Consider the following 23,043-nt stretch of genomic DNA (forward strand, 5'->3'; position numbering starts at 1 on the left):
GGGCACCCTCCACCAGGCCCCCACTCATGTCTCCCAGCACCCCCAACCCCCAGCACTGTGGTATACCTGCCAGCAGGCCCCCACTCATGTCCCCCTGCACCTCCACCCCCCAGCATCCAGGGGCACCCTTCACCAGGCCCCCACTCATGTCTCCCTGCACACCCACCCCCCAGCATCCAGGGGCACCCTCCACCAGGTCCCCACTCATGTCCAACTCATGTCCCCCTGCACCCCCACCCCCCAGCACTGTGGGGCACCCTCCACCAGGCCCCCACTCATGTCCCCCTGCATCACCACCCCCCAGCATCCAGGGGCACCCTCCACAAGGCCCCCACTCATGTCTCCCAGCATCCCCACCCCCCAGCAGTGCAGAGCACCTGCCAGCAGGCCCCCATACATGTCCCCCCAACACCTCATGACGATCCATAATCATGGCCCCCATGGCCCCTCAATACACTGCCTACGCCACCCCAGTCCGAACACACCACCAGGTATGACATCCACCCCACAAAGAAATCACCAGCACATGATGCATCCCAAATGGCTAGTCTGCACATCAACACATATCCGTCAAACCCACACAATGACAGCATGTGAATGATAGAACACACATTGTGACATGCATGAAACCAAAGAGAGAATACCACACATTGAAGTACGAAATTATGATGTATTAAACAGAAAAGCAAGGCAATGAAATGGAACAGAAGAAAATGGAAATAATAAATGAAATCCAGCATGTCCAATAAATGAAAAGGATGCATGAAATCCAAATGAAAAGCAATCCAAAAGCAAGTCTCCAAAGTGTCAGTCTGAGAAAATAAATCCAAGGTTCCAAAATAAGAAAAAACCATTGATCCATGGGGAATAAAAATCAACAATCCAAATCCATTGTCAAACTATGTACAAGGTGAACATCCAGGGTCCATGTGCCCAATCCTTTAAATGAAACCTATAAAATAAAATAGTACCTAATGAACTATATACAAGAAGTTGGGGCATTGTCCAAACGCCCCAAAACCAAACAAAACCGAAAGGAAACTTAACACTAAAGAACTATTTACAAGGGCAGCGGGCTAGTCCGACGGCTCACTTCTGGATGTTCCGGGCCAGGGCATCATCGAACTCCTGCTCAATGTCCCGGAGGCGGTCCTCCTACATGGCCCAGAGGGTCCGCAGAGCCGACGACATGTTCTCCTCCAACTCCCTGCGGATTGCCTCGAGGCACTCAGCCCGCCTCAGGGCCCTCCGCATGGAGTTCTCCACCCTGACCATTGTGAGCCATGCCTCTTCCGCCCGCTGCCGCTCCGCATCTATGGTGTGGCCCAACCGCTGCCACACGGAAGACATGTCCCGTCCTGGGTCCTCCTGCCCTCCGGCCGATGCCTGCCCCTCCGATGTTGAAGGCCCCGAGCCATCATGGGTCCCACCTCGTTGCTGCTGCTGCTGTGCCTGTGCCCTGGCTCCTGCTGCCTGCACATCCTCCACCGACTGGGGTGCAGTCATTGATGTGGCCACCCCTGCTGGACGTCCGACTCCCGACTGTGGCAGGGATGTGTCCTCCACCAGCCTGGCCGCACCATCAGAGGCAGCTCCACAGGGCACCCAGGTGACAAATGGGTGGAAAGATGGCACGGAGGACGACTGGCGCATAGGGTGTTCAGTTGAGGAGGGGGTCGGAACAAGCTCCAGCAAACGGAGGAATCCGGCCCGGGTGACCTGTCCCAGTAGGCCGACGCGGTCAACGAGCCATTCGAGATGACGTGCAGTCTCCTCATGAAAAGACTGCAGGTCACCTCGCATGGCCCGTTGACGCAACGCCACACCAGTCAGGACAGGCTCAACCCGTACCTGGATAGCCACGTCCGCAGGCAGAGGAAGGCTAGTTGTTGTAAGCTCATCCCCTCCCTGAAAACGGGTCTGGACGTAGGCATCCCTGCTGGTGCAAGATGATGCAGTGACAGGATCAGGGACAGGATTGCACACAGGCACCTCCGCGGCGGCCTGTGCTGCCTCCTGTCCCTGGTCCTGCACTGCACCACTAGCACCAGTGGAATCCCCACCTCCAGACCCCGTCTGTCGCTTGCACGGCCTCCTCCTCCACCAAACCCCCCACCAACCTGGATGACTCCGTGCCATCTTCCCCCGTTGGGCCCTGTGGGGTCCCAGCTGCCCCTTCTGCTGCCGAGGAGTCCAACTCCGACCTCCGCCTCTTGGACCTTCCCCCGGCAGCTGCGGCCTGGGACGCGGCACCGGACTCCTCACTCCCCGGCGAGATGACAACCTGGGAGGGGAGCCGGGCCTTGCGTCTCCGGCTGGCGGTGCAATCCCTGCCGCTGTGCTCCACAGCACCTTCTCCGCCCTCTTCATCAGTTGACGCTGCAGACAGGGAGAAATTAAACACAGGCATCAGGGCACTATACAATTGACACATACACACATGACAGTTGTACATGAGTGGCATTGGCAAACCTCAGACATGGCATCACAATCGCCAACACACATGTAATTTCAACTCGCACACATGAGCCATACACAGCCATATCGCAACAGCCAGCACCATCCATACACATACAACAGCATGAGCAGGCAAAGGTGAGCCAGACATCACATGCAACACCAGGGAGTGCACTACACATGCACACACACCACCACACTTGCATACATGTGTACACCTCTGCCAACTGTCGCAGTGTTCAGATTGGCATCCATGTCACATCTGCCAATCAGGCTTCCACATCCCGGTGTCACATGCATCCATGTTGCATCACTGTTGCACCCTTGTCAAATACACACACATGCACATGTACACAGTGCTGATACATGCAGCTGAAACCAACATCCATGTGTGACATCACGAACATGCCTACTTACATACACATTCACCCAAACATGTGTGCCCACACATCTGCATTTGGCATGCAAGCCTACACACACAAGCACCATCCATGTCTCACACATGAGAGCCCTCGCATGTGTTAGCCTCATGGCCCTGTACACCCCCCCCATACTTGGCCCCATAAAAACACATGTGCAACCAGCACACTACTGGCACACCACCGCACGCACAGCTTACAATCAGGATGCATGTACACTTACCGCTCGACTCCAGACGGGTCTGCCTCTCAAGGACCTGGACGTGGAGCGCTGCTTCACAGCGCCGTCTCCACCCTCTTCTTCACTTTGCGCTGTGTAGAGGGAGACATAGAACACAAGCATCAGGGTACTGTACAATGGTCCCCTAGACAGGAAGCAATAGCAGATGAGTGGCACTGTCAAAGATCCCTTCCATCATGTCCCTCCACAACACATGGGTCAGTGCAGGCAAAACACATGCAGTAACAGGCATGGCGCATGCTATGGACATTAGCAAACATGTCCAAGGGACTCTTGAAACATACAATGTTGTTTTTGAACTCACATGCATCATGGGACATGCCTGTCACATGCACACACTTCACTGTACTTTTATCCATCTGGACTCGTACACCCCAGACACAGTGGATGCAAGGATAACTAGGCTGCATCAGTGATTCTGAACATTGTCACAGACATGTGTCATGCATCCATGGCATGTACAAGTCACAGACACGCAGGTCAAACACACAGACATGGCACCATACATGTACATGGCATCAGCACCCATCCCTCACCCCCACCCATGTCCAGGAAAAGAGACTGGCATGCTCTCATGTGTCCATTCCGCATAGGGCTCCCCATGTTGCATTTAAACACATACACCAACCGTGTGCTTCACACATTACTGGTCTCACATGCATGACCATGATGTCCCTGCACACACACACGCGTACATGACCTATGTCACACATACAGGCAAGTATCAGACAACCAGCACACTGCAACATGTCCTGTCTCACACAGCAATGCTTGGCCACTTACCGATCGACTCCAGATGGGTCTGCCTCTCAAGGACCTGGACGTGGAGCGCTGGGGATATGCGTTCCAGGACCCTCATCTGATTTTCCGACAAGTGGCCCCCGCGCCCCTTAGCATGCGCTGCCTTCAAGCGGCGCCGGGCCTTGTTGAGGGTCCTGGACCTGAAGTCCTCCAGGCGCTTCTTGACAAGATGGAATAGTCGGACTGCCACCCCCTCCGCCTTGATGGCAGTCACGATGTCCGTCCAGATCCGAGTCCGTCCTTCCTTGTCGGCGCGCAAACTTCGAAGAGGGCATCATACTGCCCCAGGACTTGCTCCACCAGGACACCAACTTCGTGGCAGTGAAGCTGGTGCCCCTCTGCCTCTCTGGCCGGGGGTTGCCAGTGGTGCCAGATGTTGCAGTGCCCGACATGACAACCCCAGAGGCAGGAGTGGGTGGGCAACTGGGTCCTGGGGCTGGTCTGTGGAGCGATGGAATCCCAGTCAGGAGTCTTCGGTTCCAGCAGGGGTGGTCACAGCAACAGCACCCCTGGCTGATGTGCAGGCAGCAAATGGCAGGGCACGTGGGCAGTAGGCAATCAGGCAGCAGCAGATGGCAGGTGGGAGCGTGCTCGGGGCTCTGGGGGGCAGTAATTCGACCTTCTGGGCAGGAGCGTGGTCTTCCGTGTGCTTACACGTGGCCAGCTTGATACGGAGTGATTTGGCACGTGAAAATCCAGCACGTCTGTGTGTAATTTGAGGAAAGGGCCTTAGCGCGTCAGCACACGTAGGCGAATTCATTGGCCCAAAGGCCCCCAGCGTGTAGGCGCGTCTGACGTTACGCGCACGTGCGTTTTCCATGGCGCGTAGAAAAAATAAGCACGTCAGAGTGTCATAGCGTGTAATTGGTGGAAAGGGCCTCAGCGCGTGTGCGCGTCTGTGACGTGCGTGCGCGGGCATTTCCCTGTACACGGATGCATGTTACACGTCCAATGACTGCACGTCAGAGTGTCAGCTCGTGTAATTGGAGGATAGGGCCTTAGCGCGTACACGCGGAAGTGACGCTGGACGTGTGGGCATGTTTAAAAGGTACGTGTAGAACGCCATTTCCTTGTACGTGCTTTTCGTGGAGAGCGAGTGGATGAAATCTGTACTTCTTGTCGGTTCACACGCGATTTACTTCACGGCGTTCCAAGTTCGTACTCCCTGTTACTTCTGACAGCTTTTTCTCTTTTTGTCTTTTTTCCTGGGCCTGTTTCCTCAAACAGCGTTCACTTCTTCTGTTGTCCTGTCTCCTCAGACAGCATACAATTCTTCTTTTGGCGGGGGTGTTGCCAACACGCACATGCGCGTATTTTTCACACGATTTTTCCAGGCAGATGGTGAGTCGCGCACGTATTTAACATCTGTGCTTGACCCGAGTGTCGCGTACCCCTTCAGAGGTCATTCTAGGCTGCGTGTGACACGCATACGTTCATTTTTGTGTTTCTAGGTGCCACAGTGTAGTGCAGGTTTATTTTTCCACGCACGTGGTCTAGTTGGGGTTGCGTGCACATTATCTCCCTTTTTTGGGGTGCCTGTGCGTTCCGTGACCCGTCATCTTCCCCCAGCGGTCACATACAGCCTTGCTAGAGCACTAGGGTACGAATTCCATCTAGTACCCTCCCCCTTTGACCCCCAATTGCCCAGGACAATAGTTTACTGCAACTCCCATACGCACAACAACATCAGTGCCATGGTTGGGAGGCGAGCACGCGGTAAGGGTGGCAAAGGTGGCCGAGCCTCAAGAGGTGGCCATGGTGGATACGGTAGGGGACGTGGCCGGGACTTGCAGGGTGACCCTAACCCCCATGTGTGGGTGACCAGTCAGGGACACCCATGCCCCCCCCTGGTTGAGGGTAACGTGGCTGACACCATCCCTGCTCAGCCCTTGTTGGACCAGCCCATTGTGGCACCAGACCTGGCACAGGGTGACTCCATGGCTGACTTCCAGGTTAGCAGGTCTAGGCCACGTGTGGCGGTGCACGTTGGTGTCACCAGGCCCCGTGGATCAGGGGCAGCTATGTCATCTGCTGCCCCGAGTAGGCAGGGTGGGGAGGCTGCAGGGGCAGCTGCGGCTCCATTCAACCCAGCTCTGAGTCTCCCAGCCAGGACAGTGTCGGTCCCAGTCTATCCTGCTGACGTTCCCCCTGACTACATCACACTTCAGCTAATGCCTGCACCAAGTCCCATGGTGAGTGTTCATTCCCACACTCCTAGTCCACAGTCCACCGGGGCTCCTGCCCCTAGTGTCCAGAGCGGCATAGGACACTCAGGATCCCCACCACCTTCCAAGCGGAAGAGGAAGAGTGCTCGTCCAGTACAGGCTGATGCCCCAGACAGGGCTACACAGTCCGGCCCACCAAAGAAGCCCAGCTTCAATCAGGCCGAACTTGATGCACTTGTGGAGTATGTGTCCGCACATGACAGCGAAATGGTGATTACTGCAGGATGCAAGACCACAACTGCACAACGTCTGGCACACTGGCAGACCATCGCGGACATCATAAGTGCCCTTGGATTCGTGAGGCGCACAGCTAATGATTGCTACAAGCGCTGGAATGACCTGAAGCGCAGGGCAAAGAAAAAGCTGGCCTCAAGTCATGCCGCTACTCTAGTGACTGGAGTTGGGTCTCCAGCAGAGGACATTGAACTCACTCCACATGAGTATGTTGCTGGGACCTACGTCACGGAGGGACAGATCCAAGGCGTGGGAAACCTGCCAGATTACGAGGCATTGTCCGGTGATTGCACATGCATGTGTGTCTCATCCATGTGCATGGTGTGTGTGTGAGGGCTTCTGATTGAGTGCCAGGTGAGGGTGTGTGTGTCTGAGTGGTTTGGGTCACCCATGTGCTTCATCCAATACATTTTGCGCACCAGGATTTGGGTATTGCAGTATCCCATCTGGCAACAGTAGACATTTAGCCAAACCTCACGCCAGTTGCCCTTGAAGTGTCATCTTGCCACAACATAGTTGCGTATTATTCTGTGTTCATTCAGGCTGATTATTTGCATTCCACCACTTTCACTAGGCATTTCTCAGTCCTATTGTCACATGTGTGACATGGCTATGGTACATGCCATCTGTGTGATGGCATGTGTCATGTATGTGTATTGGACATGCCAATCACAGGCCAATGTGTGATGGCACTGCTAGCCAGCATGCAGCAAATGTGTTGGTCTTCCATCTTGGTGTCATCAATGTGTGGCATTTGCCTCCCCTTCATACGCAGTGACGGTGCATGCATGGGAGGGTTATAGCCATGTGGGACATGTGTCAATGAAGTACTGTTTCTGTTGCTTCGCAGACCTAATTCTGTGCCATGGTGCTAATGCATGTTCCCATTTCTTTTCTTTCATGTTTTTGCAGGGGATGACGCACTTGATACTGCTGGGGTTGTGGAGATGGTGCAGACCCAGGAGGGGTCTCAGGCCCGACCGGGCACCAGTGAGGGACGTGGTGTGGTGGTGGGTGAGAACTCACACTTGCTGCAGACCATTATCTCAAGGGGTGTCTCTGGGTGCACCTCCCCCGAGCTCTATTCAGGTGTCGATTCGGATGATGAGACCTATGTGCGGTCGCAGGTAAGTGTTTCTGGGAGGGATTCTGTACTGTCCAACACACCTGCACCAGGGGTATAACCCTCAATGGGGATGTCAGTGTTGGTAGGTCCGCCTTTGGTGGTTACGGATGCAGGGTCACACTCCGCAAAATCTGATCCTGTTCCTGGGCCAGCAGATCAGAGGGGGAATGCAGTCCTGCAGCCTCAGGCAGTGCCGGCACAGCAAGGCGCAGTTCGCCTTGCCCCAGACAGGTGTGGTGCCAGCCAACGCGGTGGCCGTACGCTACCTGGCAATACCGCATGGGAGCAATCCATATACCGTATGGCAAACCAACAGGCACGTATGGCAAACCAACAGGCAGCATCATCTGAGATGATGGCTCAGGCCATGGATAGGGTGGCCACTTCCATTGTCCCCCAAGAAAGGCTGATGGAACAACTACAGCAGGCAACAGACTCCATTTGCCAGTCAGACAGGGAGGACATGTTGGCGTCAAACAGGGACAGACGGGCGGCACTGGAGACTCTGCGGGAAGCCATTTCTATTGAGTCCCAGATCCACAGGGAAGCCCTGAGGGTGGAACTCCGTCAGCTCAGGGTGACTCTTGCTGAGCTTGAGGCTTCAACTGACACGAGGGCAGAACAGCAGCTGGAGTGGCTCACACGTACACTCTCAGCTGAAATGCAGGCAACTAGGGAGGAGGTCCGGGCATCCCGTGAGTTGTTGCATGGGGATCTCCACACGATTATCCTCCAGAACCAGACCTTCCACACCCGCATGCTTGCTGCCATGGAGGACCAGAGTAGGGCTTTAGGTGGGCTGCCTCCCATAGTGCCACCACCTCCTGATGCAGCTGCAGAGGGTGAGGAGAGCGACAGCAGCGAATCTCTCACAATAGGGTAGCCGTGCAGGCCATGAGCCCATGGAGGTGTTTTTTTTCCCCAAGATCCACACAGGTGGGTTTTGGTGTGCACCCTGTCCTCTGACCTCCTGGTTGGCCTCCCCCACCCCCCCTGGCCCATTCATGGCCATTTTTGATTTTTGATTTTTGATTTTTTTTACAGTGTGTTGCCTTGTGTGGCTCCCGTGGGCATACGCTGTATTGTGGCTGGGCACATGCAGGCTTGTCCTGAATTTGGGTTAGATGCTTGGGTTTGTGTGACACACACCCCTCCTGCTTCCCGTTTCCATGGGCTTGCAAAAGGTGTGCCCAAGTGACATTGACTTTCACAGTGACGTTGGACTCCCATTTGATGTGTGGGCAGTCTGTAGTCAATACTGTGTATACATTCCTAGTGCATATTGTTGTTGTATTGTACACTGCATGGTATATTGATATGTGCCTCTGCATCCATCTCATCCTCCTAATTTGCAGGTCCATTCCTCATGTCTTCACAAGGCAGTCTACTTTGGAAATGGAGTCCATGTTGTAAGCAGTGCACCTACACTTTTGCGTGGCGCTAACACTGTACAGTTGGAAGTGTTCGAAGTGCTGGCATTATCAGGTAGTGACACTACCAATTTTTTAAATACGTACTGTCATGTTTATGGTAGGTTGGAGGTTGTGTAGGTGATTAGTATTATTCCTAAATATTTGGTAATGTGTGTTGTTGGTCCTGCATTACTGTGGCCAGTTTCCATTAGGGACACTGTACTTTGTGACACTTGTGTCATGTTGTGTGGATTAATTTGTTTGCTCTCACATAGCATGACATGCCATGATGTGTTGTGTGGCGGTGCCGGGGAGGGGTTGGGTGACATGGCACTGTTCTCATGTTGTATTTTGCAAGTGGGTATTCATTTTTGCTGCATAGAAGTGTGTCTTTTGATGACACTGCATTGGTGGTGTTTGTGTAGGGAGGCATGCACACATTGTGACACTTCCAGGTGAACAATCTCAGGCTGCTATGGTTCTGACAGTTGACTGTCCCTTAATTTATCAGAATTGTCAGATTGAGTCCTCATTGATTGTCAGATGGTATGTGCCAGGGCTGTGTGCACTCCACAGGGGTGTGATTTCTATGTGAAGTAATTAGCCACCAGCTGCGTACGGGCTGCCTCACCCCGTGCCCTTTCCCCTCCCATGCGCAGCGGGCGTGCATGTGGTTGGGAATGTGGGGGCACCACCATGTCCACAGCCAGGCCCCGGCATGTTGCAACATTGTGCAGGACACATGCTGCCACTATGATCCTGCACACTACTGGGGGAGCGTATAACAGCTGCCCGCCAGAACGGTCAAGGGAGCGAAAGCGTGACTTGAGCACTCCGAATGTGCGCTCCACTATGCCCCGGGTTGCAATATGGGCTGTGTTGTTTCTTACCTTGGGAGGCGCGATGGGGTTCCGAATTGGCGTCATCATGTGGGTGCTCAGAGGGTAGGCAGTGTCCCCTGGGGACGTGGTGATGGGGATCATTAGTGGGGTAATGACATTACTCTGTATCTGTCATGCATGCGTGTGCTGTGGCATTTATACTCGCCAAGCAGCCATGCATTGCCATGCCGCCCAGCTTCCATGTCCCGGTTTAGGGTTGACATCCTGTAAATGAAGCTGTCGTGGGTGGACCCTGGATAGTTGGCATATACTAAGGTGATGATTACCTTGGCATCACATACTACCTGGACGTTGATGGAATGCCAGTGCTTGCGGTTTCTATAGATGTGCTCAGATGCCCTTGGGGGACGTAGAGCCACATGGGTGCAATCAATGGCACCTAGCACTTTGGGGAATTGTGCCACCCTGTAGAAATCCTGGCTGACGGCATGCCTTTCTGCAGGTGTTCTGGGCAGGTATATGTGCCTGCGGACTGATGGGCGTGCAGTGATGATGGCCAACACCTGGTGTAGGCACCGTGACTGCGTGGCCTGTGACACGCCCCCCACTATGGCACTTGTCCGCTGAAATGATCCGGTAGCCAAGAAGTGCAATACATTGAGGACCTTCTCCAGGGGGCTGCGTGCTTGGGAGCACAGGGTGGGTGATGTGAGGTCATCCTCCCACTCACTGACCAGGTCGAGTATTATGTGAGGTGGAAACCTGTACCTCTCATACAACTGGTCATCAGGCATCCCAAAAAGGCTGGTTCTGGGTGTGAAGATTCTGGCCCTGACTATCCTCCTCCTCCTCCTCCTGCGGTATCCCATGGCCACTGCTGCTAGGAACGGTATATTCATCCTGGCGTCTGAGCTTGTTTGTTGTTTGCGCACACTTTAATGCTGCGCGGGACGTGCGCCTGCTTCATGCTGGCGTATGTGTTTCTGGATTGGACCTTTTTTTTTGGCGTGTTGTAGGCGAGCGTGTAAATCTTCCCGCCCACCCCAGGAATACACATAACACGCTCTCCCAGGTCCAGTCGCGAGTGGATATTCCCACCCACCCCAGGAATACACGTGCCCCACTCTCCCAGGCCCAGTCGCGAGTGAATATTCACGCCCACCCCAGGAATACACGTACCCCACTCTCCCAGGCCCAGTCGCGTGTGGAAGTTCACGCGAACCCCGTAATACACGTACCCTGCTGATATCACGTGTGGAAGTTCACGCGGACCCGTAATACACGTACCCTGCTGATATCGCGTGTGGAAGTTCACGCGGACACATAATACACGTACCCTGATGAAATCGCGTGTAAGACTACCCGCGCACCCCTGAAATACATGTACCCAGGCAAATCGCACTGCTGGGGGGTGGGGGTGCAGGGAGACATGAGTGGGGGCCTGGTGGAGGGTGCCCCTGGATGCTGGGGGGTGGGGGGGCTGGGAGACATGAGTTGGACATGAGTGGGGCCTGGTGGAGGGTGCCCCTGGATGTTGGGGGGTGGTGGGAGACATGAGTGGGGGCCTGGTGGAGGGTGCCCCTGGATGCTGGGGGGTGGAGGTGCAGGGAGACATGAGTGGGGCCTGGTGGAGGGTGCCCCTGGATGTTGGGGGGTGGTGGGAGACATGAGTGGGGGCCTGGTGGAGGGTGCCCCTGGATGCTGGGGGGTGGGGGTGCTGGGAGACATGAGTGGGGGCCTGCTGGAGGGTGCCCCTGGATGCTGGGGGGTGGGGGGGTGGGAGACATGAGTGGGGCCTGGTGGAGGGTGCCCCTGACTGCTGGGGGGTGGGGGTGCAGGGGGACATGAGTTGGACATGAGTGGGGCCTGGTGGAGGGTGCCCCTGGATGCTGGGGGGTGGGGGTGCAGGGAGACATGAGTGGGGGCCTGGTGGAGGGTGCCCCTGGATGGTGGGGGGTGGCAGACATGAGTAGGGGCCTGGTGGAGGGTGCCCCACAGTGCTGGGGGGTGGGGGTGCAGGGGGTCATGAGTTGGACATGAGTGGGGCCTGGTGGAGGGTGCCCCTGGATGCTGGGGGGTGGGGTTGCAGGGAGACATGAGTGGAGGCCTGGTGGGGGGTGCCCCTGGATGCTGGGGGGTGGGGGTGCAGGGAGACATGAGTGGGGGCCTGGTGGAGGGTACCCCTGGATGCTGGGGGGTGGGGGGATGGCAGACATGAATGGGGGCCTGGTGGAGGATGCCCCTGGATGCTGGGGGGTGGGGGTGCTGGGAGACATGTGTTGGTGGGCAGTAGTGGAAGGTGACTTGTGGGTTGGCTGGGGGGCATGGCCATGGTGGATGGGCTGTCTGCGGGACATGTGCAGGGGTGCAGGGTAGACCCCTGTGGTGTGGGCCACCTGCAGGGGCCGTGGCGGGTTTAGAGGGAACAGCTGGGAGGACCCACACGGCCAATTCACGTGTAGTACTCCCCGGCACCCCTGAAATACACGTAGGCTGCTGGATTCACGTGTGAAACTTCCCGCGCACCTTGGAATACACGTACCCTGCTGAAATCGCACGTGAAACTTCACGCGCACCCCGAAATACACGTACCACGGACAATCGCGTGTGGAACTTCCCGCGCACCCCGAAATACATGTACCCAGGCCAATCGCATGTGGAACTTCCCGCGCACCCTGAAATACAAGCACCCGCTATTTTTCACACAGCGGGTGTCCGTGTTTGTCGGTACCCCTTTGCACCTCATTTGTCCTAGAAGGCCACAGTATGGATCATTCATCTTAACTGTATATAGGTGCTTTTTGTTAGCGCACATTTTGGCGCACATTTATTTCAGGTGCAGGGACGCTACCGCCTGCTTTCTTGTGGCGGACTAGTTTGGCCCTGTGCGCGTCTTTGACCGTGCGCTGATTTGCCCTATTCGATTCCATGAATACGAGTTGTAGGCGAGCGTGTGGGCGTTCCGTGCACTTGCCTCCTGTACTTCCCCCGTGACGCCCATATTTTCACGTGTTGTTCCCCATTCCGAGTGTTACGCCCCGTGTTCCGCCTACTTTTGTTATGTGCGCCGCGCTATGTTCGATTTCGCTGTGGCCGTGGCGCACGCCGGTCGATGACCTGTGCGCCGGCGTGCACCACGCACTTTTTCAGCGCACATCCAATATTTTTCTTGCGCACGGACTTCCATGAATCAATGTGCGCTGGTTTCCCTGCAATTTTCGTACTTGCACTGCGATTTGCACGTTTTGGCACCTCTGCGCTGGAGTTTTCGGCGCACATTAATTCCATGAATCGACCTGTCCATGTTCACAATGATTTCTTATGCTAAGTGAATTGTAGCACCCAGTAAGAATTTTGGATTTTTGAGGGTGTTTTGTACCGGCATTCTGCAGTTTCAGCAACAAAGAAAAAGCAATTTGAAGCAAGATTTTGGGGTTTCAGTTAGCAAAGCACTGCCTTTCCTTCTGTACTCCATCTACACATGTTTTGGAGCCCAGTGACATGTTTCAGGAGTGAGATCTCTGTTCCACCACTGACAACATGCATGGCAGACTGGGCAGCCATCTTTCTGTGCTTTGCAAAGCGCGATTTTCAGAGGTTTTGGCACGCACCAGGATTTTGCGGCCATTTGGATGTTTCTGGTAACATTAGAACACAGTGATGCCGCATGGCGGAGCAAAAGTGGGTTAAGACATACGACAGTATAGCCAGCCTTTATGATTACTTAGTCTACTTGCGTTGCAGCATCTGTATACTTATTAAATGGATTGTATTCTCTGCAATGCTCTTCACACATTCAATTTTCTTTTCGCACATGAAGGCTTACTAGATCGTTTATTTCGTCATCAGTTTCTATACGGTCTATACATTCCTTTCTTCAGCCAAACTTCTTAGTGCGTCACATGTATTTCTTGCGACATCACCAGCTTTTCTTTTCTCTCATTTTTATTTCCCTTCGGGGACTTCTTCCAAGAGATTATCATCTCTTCGGGGATATATCATATAGGGTTTTCTTAGTGGGTAACTTTTCTCGAAGGCTGTCTGCAGAATAGCCATAACCACTGGTGTCATGCATGGCACGATTTCTGGCTTCCAACATACAGGCAGTAGGGGGGCTGGACTTCCTGCAGGGGCATTCGGCTACTCCTCTACCTTTCCCCCATCTGGTTGATCCATCACCCACACCTTCACTGGTCTCCATATCTTGGAATTTTCTTTTGAAGAAGTGCTTCTTCGGGGTCCATATATTCATCACTCCTTTCCAGGATCCTGCTGATTTTACATGATCATCAGCACTCCAGGTCATGTAACTGCACTGTCCATCTGGATTACAATAGACCCATCATCCCACATATTTCTTATGGTTCTTTGGATAGAAACTTTGTTCCTTCAGGTGCTACAATGTTGGCCTTTATGCATTCTCTGATTTCTTCATCAGTCAACTCCTTGGGTCCAAATCCTGATTCGACATCTATCATCTTAATTCCTACTGCTTTCTTGGCTGTCTTCTTGCACTGTGCGATTATTATCCTGATCACACAGAATCCAAAATTATCATCAATAGTACTGCTCCAAGAAGCTTGAAGATGTTTGCCATCCACTGTTTAACCCATGAGAAGAAAGATGTAAACCAACTGTCATCTACAACATCTTCTGTCTCATCTTCCATGTTGTTGTGCAGGCTTGTCAGCAACGTTATGGCCTCTGTCAAGGTCCCATTCTCGTCATGATAAGATATATTTGTGCAATATCATGCCCCAATCTTGGTGCAAACTCCTCCATCCATTGCTGTAATCATATCAAGGACATATCTGTTCTGGAGTGTCATCAGTTGTATGGCCCTCAATTCTCCTCTGATAGCATTGAATCCCTTTATGGTTATGTTGATCGTGTGCAGGAGCTCCCAGTGAATCATTTGCAACCACTTTGCATTGGCATCATCTGGATCCCGGGCATAAAGATAGTTGTGAAGATTGAAACAGTTGTGCTGAATAGTCTATGCTGATACGAAATAGCATCAAAGGCCTCTATTGATTTGGCTGAGAAATAGTTCTCCCTCTTTGTTCAATTGAGGAATTCTAGTGATCTTCTCTTTCTCAAATGGGCATCTGCTTTAGGAAATTCACCAATGTTCAGGTGACTGTGAGGAATCACGAACACTGGAACATGGATCAGTACCAAGAAACGCATTCCTCCCCAATCTTTGGGCAGCTTCATGTAAACTCTGGGCCCACAAGCCCAGTAATGATCCATCAGGATGACTGTCTCTTCGTTCATGCCTGGTACATGAAAAATTCGGCCACACTGGTGATTCTCTCAAACCTTCCTCGTGCCATTATTTCTGAAACACAAGGATACACTCTTTAGAGGTAGTATCTGTAACCGTCCTCCTTTGTCGTCGACCCATGTCAACAATTTCGGAATCGTCGACCATTGATCCTTGTATTCTTTTTTTGCAGTTTCTATAACTGGCTCGTACTGTCCAGTTACTGCTACTGCTCTACACACAATCAGTCCATCAACCCATCCTTCTTGAGTCCGCACTGTTCCTTTGATTTGGAATTGACCTATTTCCCAGCATCTCCGTATATCTTCTTTGTTCTTGCCTTGACAATTAAGTATTTTATTTTCTTCAACCTTGATTCCAGATCCATTTGTTGCAGGCTGTTCATATCTGTTTATCTGATGCCTTTTCTCTGGCTTCTCTCTTGTCTTTAAATCTTGCAAATAATTATATTCTCTTTGAGATGTCTCTTTATTTACCCATACCAGGGATGCTGTTCTGCCTTGGAACTGTCCTCTTGTATGGCAAAGTGTGAGATGCATCAGGCAATGGGCTTTTATCACTGGTACTTGTGTAACTATGAATATCTTGGAGGTTCCCATAGGATACGGTATCAGGGAATACACATAGCAGCTCTCCTTAGATATTCTCTCTCCTACCCTTCTCATGTGCTGATACCACACATGTATACTGAATTGTCTAAATATGTGTTTATCCCATCACGATCTTGATGCACTTCTCCTGTATCTCCCTCTCAAAATGTTAGCAGCCCATGGAAACAATTATAACGCAGCTCTAGTGTGGGGAGATAACACACAAGGTTTTGGCTCATTGGTAATTGGCAAATCTACAAGAGTTCCTGCAGTGGGGAGGATAAAAGGGACATCTGCTTTATTTAGATCAATAAAATAAAAAAGGTGAATCAGTAGAAAAAGGAAGACGCAAAGCATAATTGTGCATATGTATATCACAAACCAACATATTAATCCCCACCGCTGATGCCATTCTGGAATCTCTTGAGCTTGCTCATTCTCTGAAATCATGCTAACTTCCACATTCCTCTTTTTTTACTTCAATTTAAGGAAGGGGAAAAAAACTTTTATTCCAGCACTTGCAATAGATCTGGCAACTGTAGTAATTCCTCTACTATTGCTATAAGCAGTCTTCTAATGACAGGGCCATTCTTAGGATTCTGTAAAAATAAGTGCGAACATCCACGTTTCTTCTGACAAGAGCAGGATAAGCTTGAAGAATAAATACAAAAACCGCAAGTACAAGTCTGTGAGCATCCCCGTCTGACCAGACCAAATATTCAGCCAAACAGGTATTCAGTAAGAAACAAGTCGATGTATTGTTCTCTTTTCCAATTATCAAACTTGAAATCCAAATTATGCATATTCTTGATACATCAATGGTTTTCTAAAGTTCATTTTTCAGAATTCATGGGACTCCTGTCAAAGATCTGCACAGCTGCTATAATATCTATAAGGAGTGTCCAGGAAGATTCAGAGTCGAAATGCAAATCTGCATTTTTAATCAACTTGTAACTTTATCGTCGTCCTTCCTCGTCATCGATCGAGACTGCACACACTGAAATTCTTCTTCTTGTCTTGCTTATGGGTCGATAGCTGGGGGTGCTGTGGTCTCGCCGTGTGTAGCTTTACATCATTTAGATGTATCCACACTCGTCTGCCTTGGGCTTTTAGTGCTGAGGGAGTAACATTGTCTACAATGAAGGGCCCATTAAATCTCGGCTCATGCCACTTCCTAATGAAGTTTCTTATTCGCACGGTATCACCAACAAATAGTTTAGGTGCTGATAGTAATTCAGAAGATACGGTTGCTGGATAATTTTCATCTGTGTTTAGACCCCCCCTGGCGCTTGAGTTGATCTGAAATGAGAGAGATACTAGCGAGTGTCAAATATGCACATAACTAATTTCCTAACATTTCTGCTGTACTCTGGGCATCACTTCTAATCCTTGATGGAGGTGTAAGAGGCTTTCTCATTCACCTCCCAGTCACTAGTTCATGGGGTGTGGGGTGGTGGTCCAAACCAGGCTGATTCCTTAGGGCATATAAAGCTAAGGGCAGGCAGTATAGCCATTTCTTGTTCAATGTTAATTTGAGTTTGGTATTCCTTTCCTTAAGGAGGCCGTTGAGTTTCCCCACATATCCTGTTTGGTTGTGGGTGATAAGCAGAAGAAAAACATGTGCCTTCTGCGCAATAAAAGCCCTATCTGTTTGAATACTTCATTGACAAAATATGGCCCATTATCGGATCTCAGCACTTCATACACACGCCATCTTGGAAAGACTTTGCGCACTAGAAACTTTGCTGCGCAAGGGGCATTAGGGTATGTGCATCGATCCAACTAGAGAAGGGACACACCACCACTATCAGATACCTGTATCCACTACACATCTGCAGCATATCAACTTTGTAAATATGTAAATGCAGAAAAGGACCATTCGGTCAAGGAATAACTCCTCTATTCATTTGCAGTGTATGCCCAGCGGTAAATATTTGACATAAGATGCAGTTTACTACATAAAATGCAACATGTTCGAACAGGTTTGGAACAAACCAATCTTTGGAAATTGTTGCAAAGTCTTTCCCTAGTTACATGTGCAGGGTAGTGCAGCTGTTCAAGCGCTACCTTTACCAATGCTACTGGCATCACCGGCTTTCCAGTGCTGTCTTGTCGCCATAAGGCTTCTTTGGGGGATAAAGAACACCCCCTTTGCTTCCATAATTCCTGCTCTTCCTGTGGTGCACTGCCTTGAATCTCCATTAGTTATGTTTTCGGCAAATTATTAAACCCTTCTTTCACTACCATAATCATGACTACTTTTTCTTTGTCATTCGGAGTATCAAAATTTTGAATATCTGGGGAATATGCAATCCTCTTGGCTTCTGTGTCTGCAGCTTCGTTCCCGCAAGAAATAAAGCCTGTTCATTTAGTATGAGCAGTGCATTTAATGACCGCTATGGCTACTGGGAGTTGTGGTGCCTTAATAAGCCTGTCCAATAAAGATGCATTCTGCACTGAAGTGCCATCCACACAGAGAGGGAGCCCCTCCTTTTCCAACGTGCTAGCCCTGCATGTACAGTTGACATCACATAGTCGGAGTCACCATACACTGTCACTTCCTGCCGTTCATGTTTCTCAAGCACGACAATAAGCAATACTAATTCTGCTGCTTGCACCGAAAAGTGAGATGGTAGCCTGACACTTGCTACAGTTTCAAACTCGACATTAACTTTATGCCTTATTACAGTTGCGCCAGAATGCCTTTCTCCACTAGTGTGATGCTGGAAATGCATCGGAGGGACCGGGCCTCCGTATCCTTGTCCTTTACTGTTTTTATCATGTGTTCTGTCGCGTTTTCCGTGCGGGAGTTCATGTGGGACTCCTGGCGGTGCAGCTCCCTTTTGGTTTGGTGTGCAGACCCATGGGATACCCTTATGGCACCCATGGGTGGGTTTACAACCCTGTGCCCATAGTGTATGTTTTTGGGCACCTGTGTGTGGCCCACAGAGCAGGGTATGGGCTGGTGGCAGCTTCATCAATCTGAAAGTTGCAGTGTCTCCAAGGACTGAACCAGAGAGGACCTGCTAAGGCGCCATCTTCCGAGCTACGAGGGACCATCATGCACCAGCTGATCTTTGTCAAAGCTCCCTGGTAGACAGATGTACGACATGCTGCCGACAGGAGACTGCGACTGCTGTGGAATCCAAAAGAGAAGCACCCAGACTGTTGCCCGCCACCATCAACGACCGCCGTTGCCGACCGGACTGCCGTGCTCCTGTTGCCTAAGAACTTTCGATTCACGGACACGCTCGTCCAAATTGCCACCCACCTTATCCCATCGGAGAAGGCCAGGCCATCAACGCACCGAGGAATATCCGCCGGTGGGTTTCCCGCCACCCAAAGACCACAGAGACACCGACGACTCGATGCTCTTGCTGGGCCACAGTTCTTCAAACTCTTTGTGGTCCAGAACTATCGACATCGAGGTGCCCCACACACCTCTTTCTTGCAGGACATTTACGCTTCCCCATCGACTAGCACCGCTAGGAACGAAGCTGCCACTTCACCGCCGTAGTTCACAGTGTTCATCGTCGGACGTTCGACGACCCATGGCTCCTGCCTTAAAGGGAGTGCACTCAAGAAGGGCCGTCGATTTCCTGACGAGGAACTCTACAACACCAGGTACTTTGGGGTTGCTGAACTGTTGGAAAGACTCTTGTGAACAACATCTGGACTGGGCTTGTGATATATCTTTATTCTATAGGTTGCCCAGGCGGGGGGGGATCTCCACACAGAACTGTGTCTAGGTAAACGGGGCCAGTATTCTGCCGATTGTTCTAACCACTGCTTTCCTCTTATATCTATTGTTGGTTTCCTTTACAAACTGATTTGTGTGACATTTAACCATACAGTTGATGCACTTTAAAGAGATCCAATAGTAACTGTGATACCACGTAGAACTGTATATTTGCCATCATAGATAACCAAGTACAAAGTGAGTTATTGTGATATTGTACATAACTTTGAATATTAATTATATAAAGACTGTGTTTTAACTAACACAGTGTGCGGAATTCCTTTATGGGTGCTTGGGCACTAATCTGTACTTAAGAACCAGCCTGCATCACCTCCCGAAAAGCTAGGCCTTGATTGCTCGACCACGTACCAATAATGGAGAATCTTGGCTGGGGTCATCTGTGCCTCTCCTCTACCATATAGAGAGCAGAAGTACAGACAGCCCCCTCCAGTCTTTACACCTAGTTTGACCAATCTTCGAAGAACCATCAATAAAGAGAATTTCCCCTCCTGCCAATGCGTTCTCCTTAATACAAGGAATATCATCATAGTGTGCAGTCATGCACATGCTCGCCCTCTGCCACTGGCTCAGCTACAAATGTGGCTGGGTACACTATTTTAAATCTAACAATTTTGATTACTGGGTTTGAGATAATTACTTCGTAAGCATAAGCTCTTTGTACCCTTAGGTTTTTCTAAAATAGCAAACAAAGCATGTTCCACAAAAAGTGTCATAGAGCAACCCATCACAATACTGTACACCTGTCAATTGCAAATGCGGCGGCTGCCAATGACTGTTCGCAAGGAAAGTGTCCCTTCATAACTGGGTCTAACATCCCATTGTAATACGCTAGAGGTTTATACCACAATGTGGTCCTCTGTGTAAGCACTGCAGTTATGACTGTCCAATTTGTGTGCGAGAATATGAAAAACTCCTCAGCATAATTGGGAATTCCCAAAGCAGAAGCTGTACAAATTGCTTTTTTCAACTTTTCAAATCCCTCCTCCATCTCCTCAGTCCATTCTATTGTAACTCTGTCCACTTGTGCCTTTTTCAAAGCCTGCAAAAGGGGTCTTCTCTATGAACTATAATCAAATACCCAGGCTCTAACATAATTGCACAAACCCAAAAATTGTTGTACCTGTTTTACTGTATGCGGTTTTGAGTTTTCATAATCGCCTCTGCTCTTTCAGGTGTCCCCTTTTTTCCCCTCATGTGAAATGAATTGTCCTATTTATAACACCTCTTCTTGGCAGTACTGCAACTTCTCTTTGTCTACCTTGTATCCTTTGTCTGCTAGAATAGTCAGCAACTGAATCGAATCTTGCCTGCATTCATCTTCTGTCATGCTACAGATTAAAATATCATTTACGCACTGTATCACAGCACTTTTCAAATCAATATTGCCTAAGTCCATCTATAGTACCCTTGGGGCAGCCTTGTATGTTTCAGACAAGTATGGCAGAACGTAAATTAAGTCAGATCATGTGAGTCCTTGTGCAACGGGATTGAGAAAAACTGATTTTTCAAATCAATCAATATGAAATATCGAGCTTCTATCGGGATACTGCATAGTATCATCACTGGATTCGGAACTAAAGGAAACTCTGCTTCTACAATCTGGTTAATTGGTCTCATGTCCTGTATGAATCTCCACAATCCTCCCTTTGATTTTTTCACAGGATACACTGCAGTGTTACACAATGATTCTGGCGGTACCAGAATACCTTGTTTCATCAGTGCTGAAATGGTCCTAAATATACCCTCATCAGCCTCTCGAGACATGGGGTACTGTTTTGGTCACGGTAAAATCGCTCCTGGCTTCAGCTTTATTTTGACTTCCCCTATCCCCTTTAACAGACCTATGTCATAAGGGCCTGTAGTCAATAGGACACCTGGTACCTTGTCCAAGTCTTCCTCAAAAAATGCTGGACGCTACCGCATTATCACCATTCGCTGCGAGACTTCCCTTTTGTCTATTCTAATCCAATATGTAATGCTCATGTGAAACACTACTTCATCTGTTGGGTTGTCTCTAAACAAGTCATTGTCGGTAATGTCGGTCAATCTGCACCCTTCTTCAATTGCTATCACTGTTCTCCATGGTCTACCTTCGTCATTTGTTTGTTCCTTCGAGCATTGCCATTTCCCCTCGTACTATGGCTGCATCTAATTCTATAGGGATAGTCTATCCCCCCTCTTCGTCCATAGGTATCTGTGGTCTGAACAAACATTTGCCAGATATTCTAATAGTTTAACCCACTAAGCCAGGTAACCATTTTAAAAGGCAAGTTCACTAAAAAATGATATTGGCTCAAAAGGTGGGCCAATACCAAATATATATATATATATATATATATATATATATATATATATATATATATATAATATTTTAATCAAAGTTCCTACAGGTAGCTTTTGTTTATTACAGATGGCTTTTGCTTCATTATTACTGGAGATAAATACACAAAGTTCCAAAAGCTGTAGTATACTTAATGTCAGCTGTATCATCGATTTAATCCCATTTAAGTCAAAATTGGGCATCCAAAAAACAAATATTCACACTGTTTCCCTTGAAAACCAAAATATAAACAAATAAATTAAAAAATGCAGAGAAAAGAAAAAACCTTTTCTATTTCCCAATTCCTTGTATTTTTTATATTTTTTATTTTCTGTTTTTCAAGAATTTTTTGTGCATGCAAAACATTTTTTTTAAAATGCACAACAAAAAAACTTTTGAGAAAACTTACTAATAGTTTGGAGAAAAAGCAAACTCTCAGTCACAAAACAATATGTAAAAGATGAAAAACAAAATCATAAATTAATTTGTTGCACAAACCATGCAGAAAGAAATCACAAGCACAGTTTACAATACTTTAAATTAGCACAGTTACAATACTTTAAATTGCACATCTGCCAATATATCACAAAATGTGAAAAAACTCTTTAAGTTTCAGGTCTACCTATGTAAACAACTACTACTGTGTTCAAGGTCTCAGATACTATTACTAAATGTTGCTCAGAATCACATCTAGCATCGACCTAAGTTACGTTTCGGCGAGCCACCTGTAGGGCTGAATATCAAAGAGCCTTCCTCAGGGCAGAAGGGGAAGCGACAATGACATTTTTTTTTATTTATTTAAAACTTTTTATGGTTATATTCACTTAACTGGGTTGCTTTGAATAGTTTAATCTGACTACTTAATAGAATTGGCCTAAAAAACCTTAACCAACACAATGGTGGGGAGAATTCAGGAACAATTTAATGACAGGGACCCACGTCATTGCAAACAAGCATGTCAGAGAGGACAAAGAGTCTTTGCCAGTATTCAACGTTATAATCTGTTGGTGGACAAAATCCTGTTTTAACCAGTCCATCTACTGGTAATCATGGGATGAATTCATGTATTAGGTTAATAGTTATGCATTATGTCCAAATGTCCTACCTGTTGTTCGAGGGTTCTGTGTATCCATAAATAAGTGGTGCCCAAAGGATCTCAATACATCCACTTCCAACAATCGTATTATTTTATGGGTGTTTCATGGTATAGTTCAAATCACCTAGTGGGAACTTAATTACATTATGACACATGTTAGTATTTCATACCTTGCGTGTCACAGATGTGCTCCCAGACGTGATTTGATTCCCATATGTTGGCCCCCAGGCAAT

This window comes from Ambystoma mexicanum, chromosome 8 (genome assembly GCF_040938575.1).
Source record: "Ambystoma mexicanum isolate Mex_15411 chromosome 8, UKY_AmexF1_1, whole genome shotgun sequence".
Taxonomy (NCBI): Eukaryota; Metazoa; Chordata; class Amphibia; order Caudata; family Ambystomatidae; genus Ambystoma; species Ambystoma mexicanum.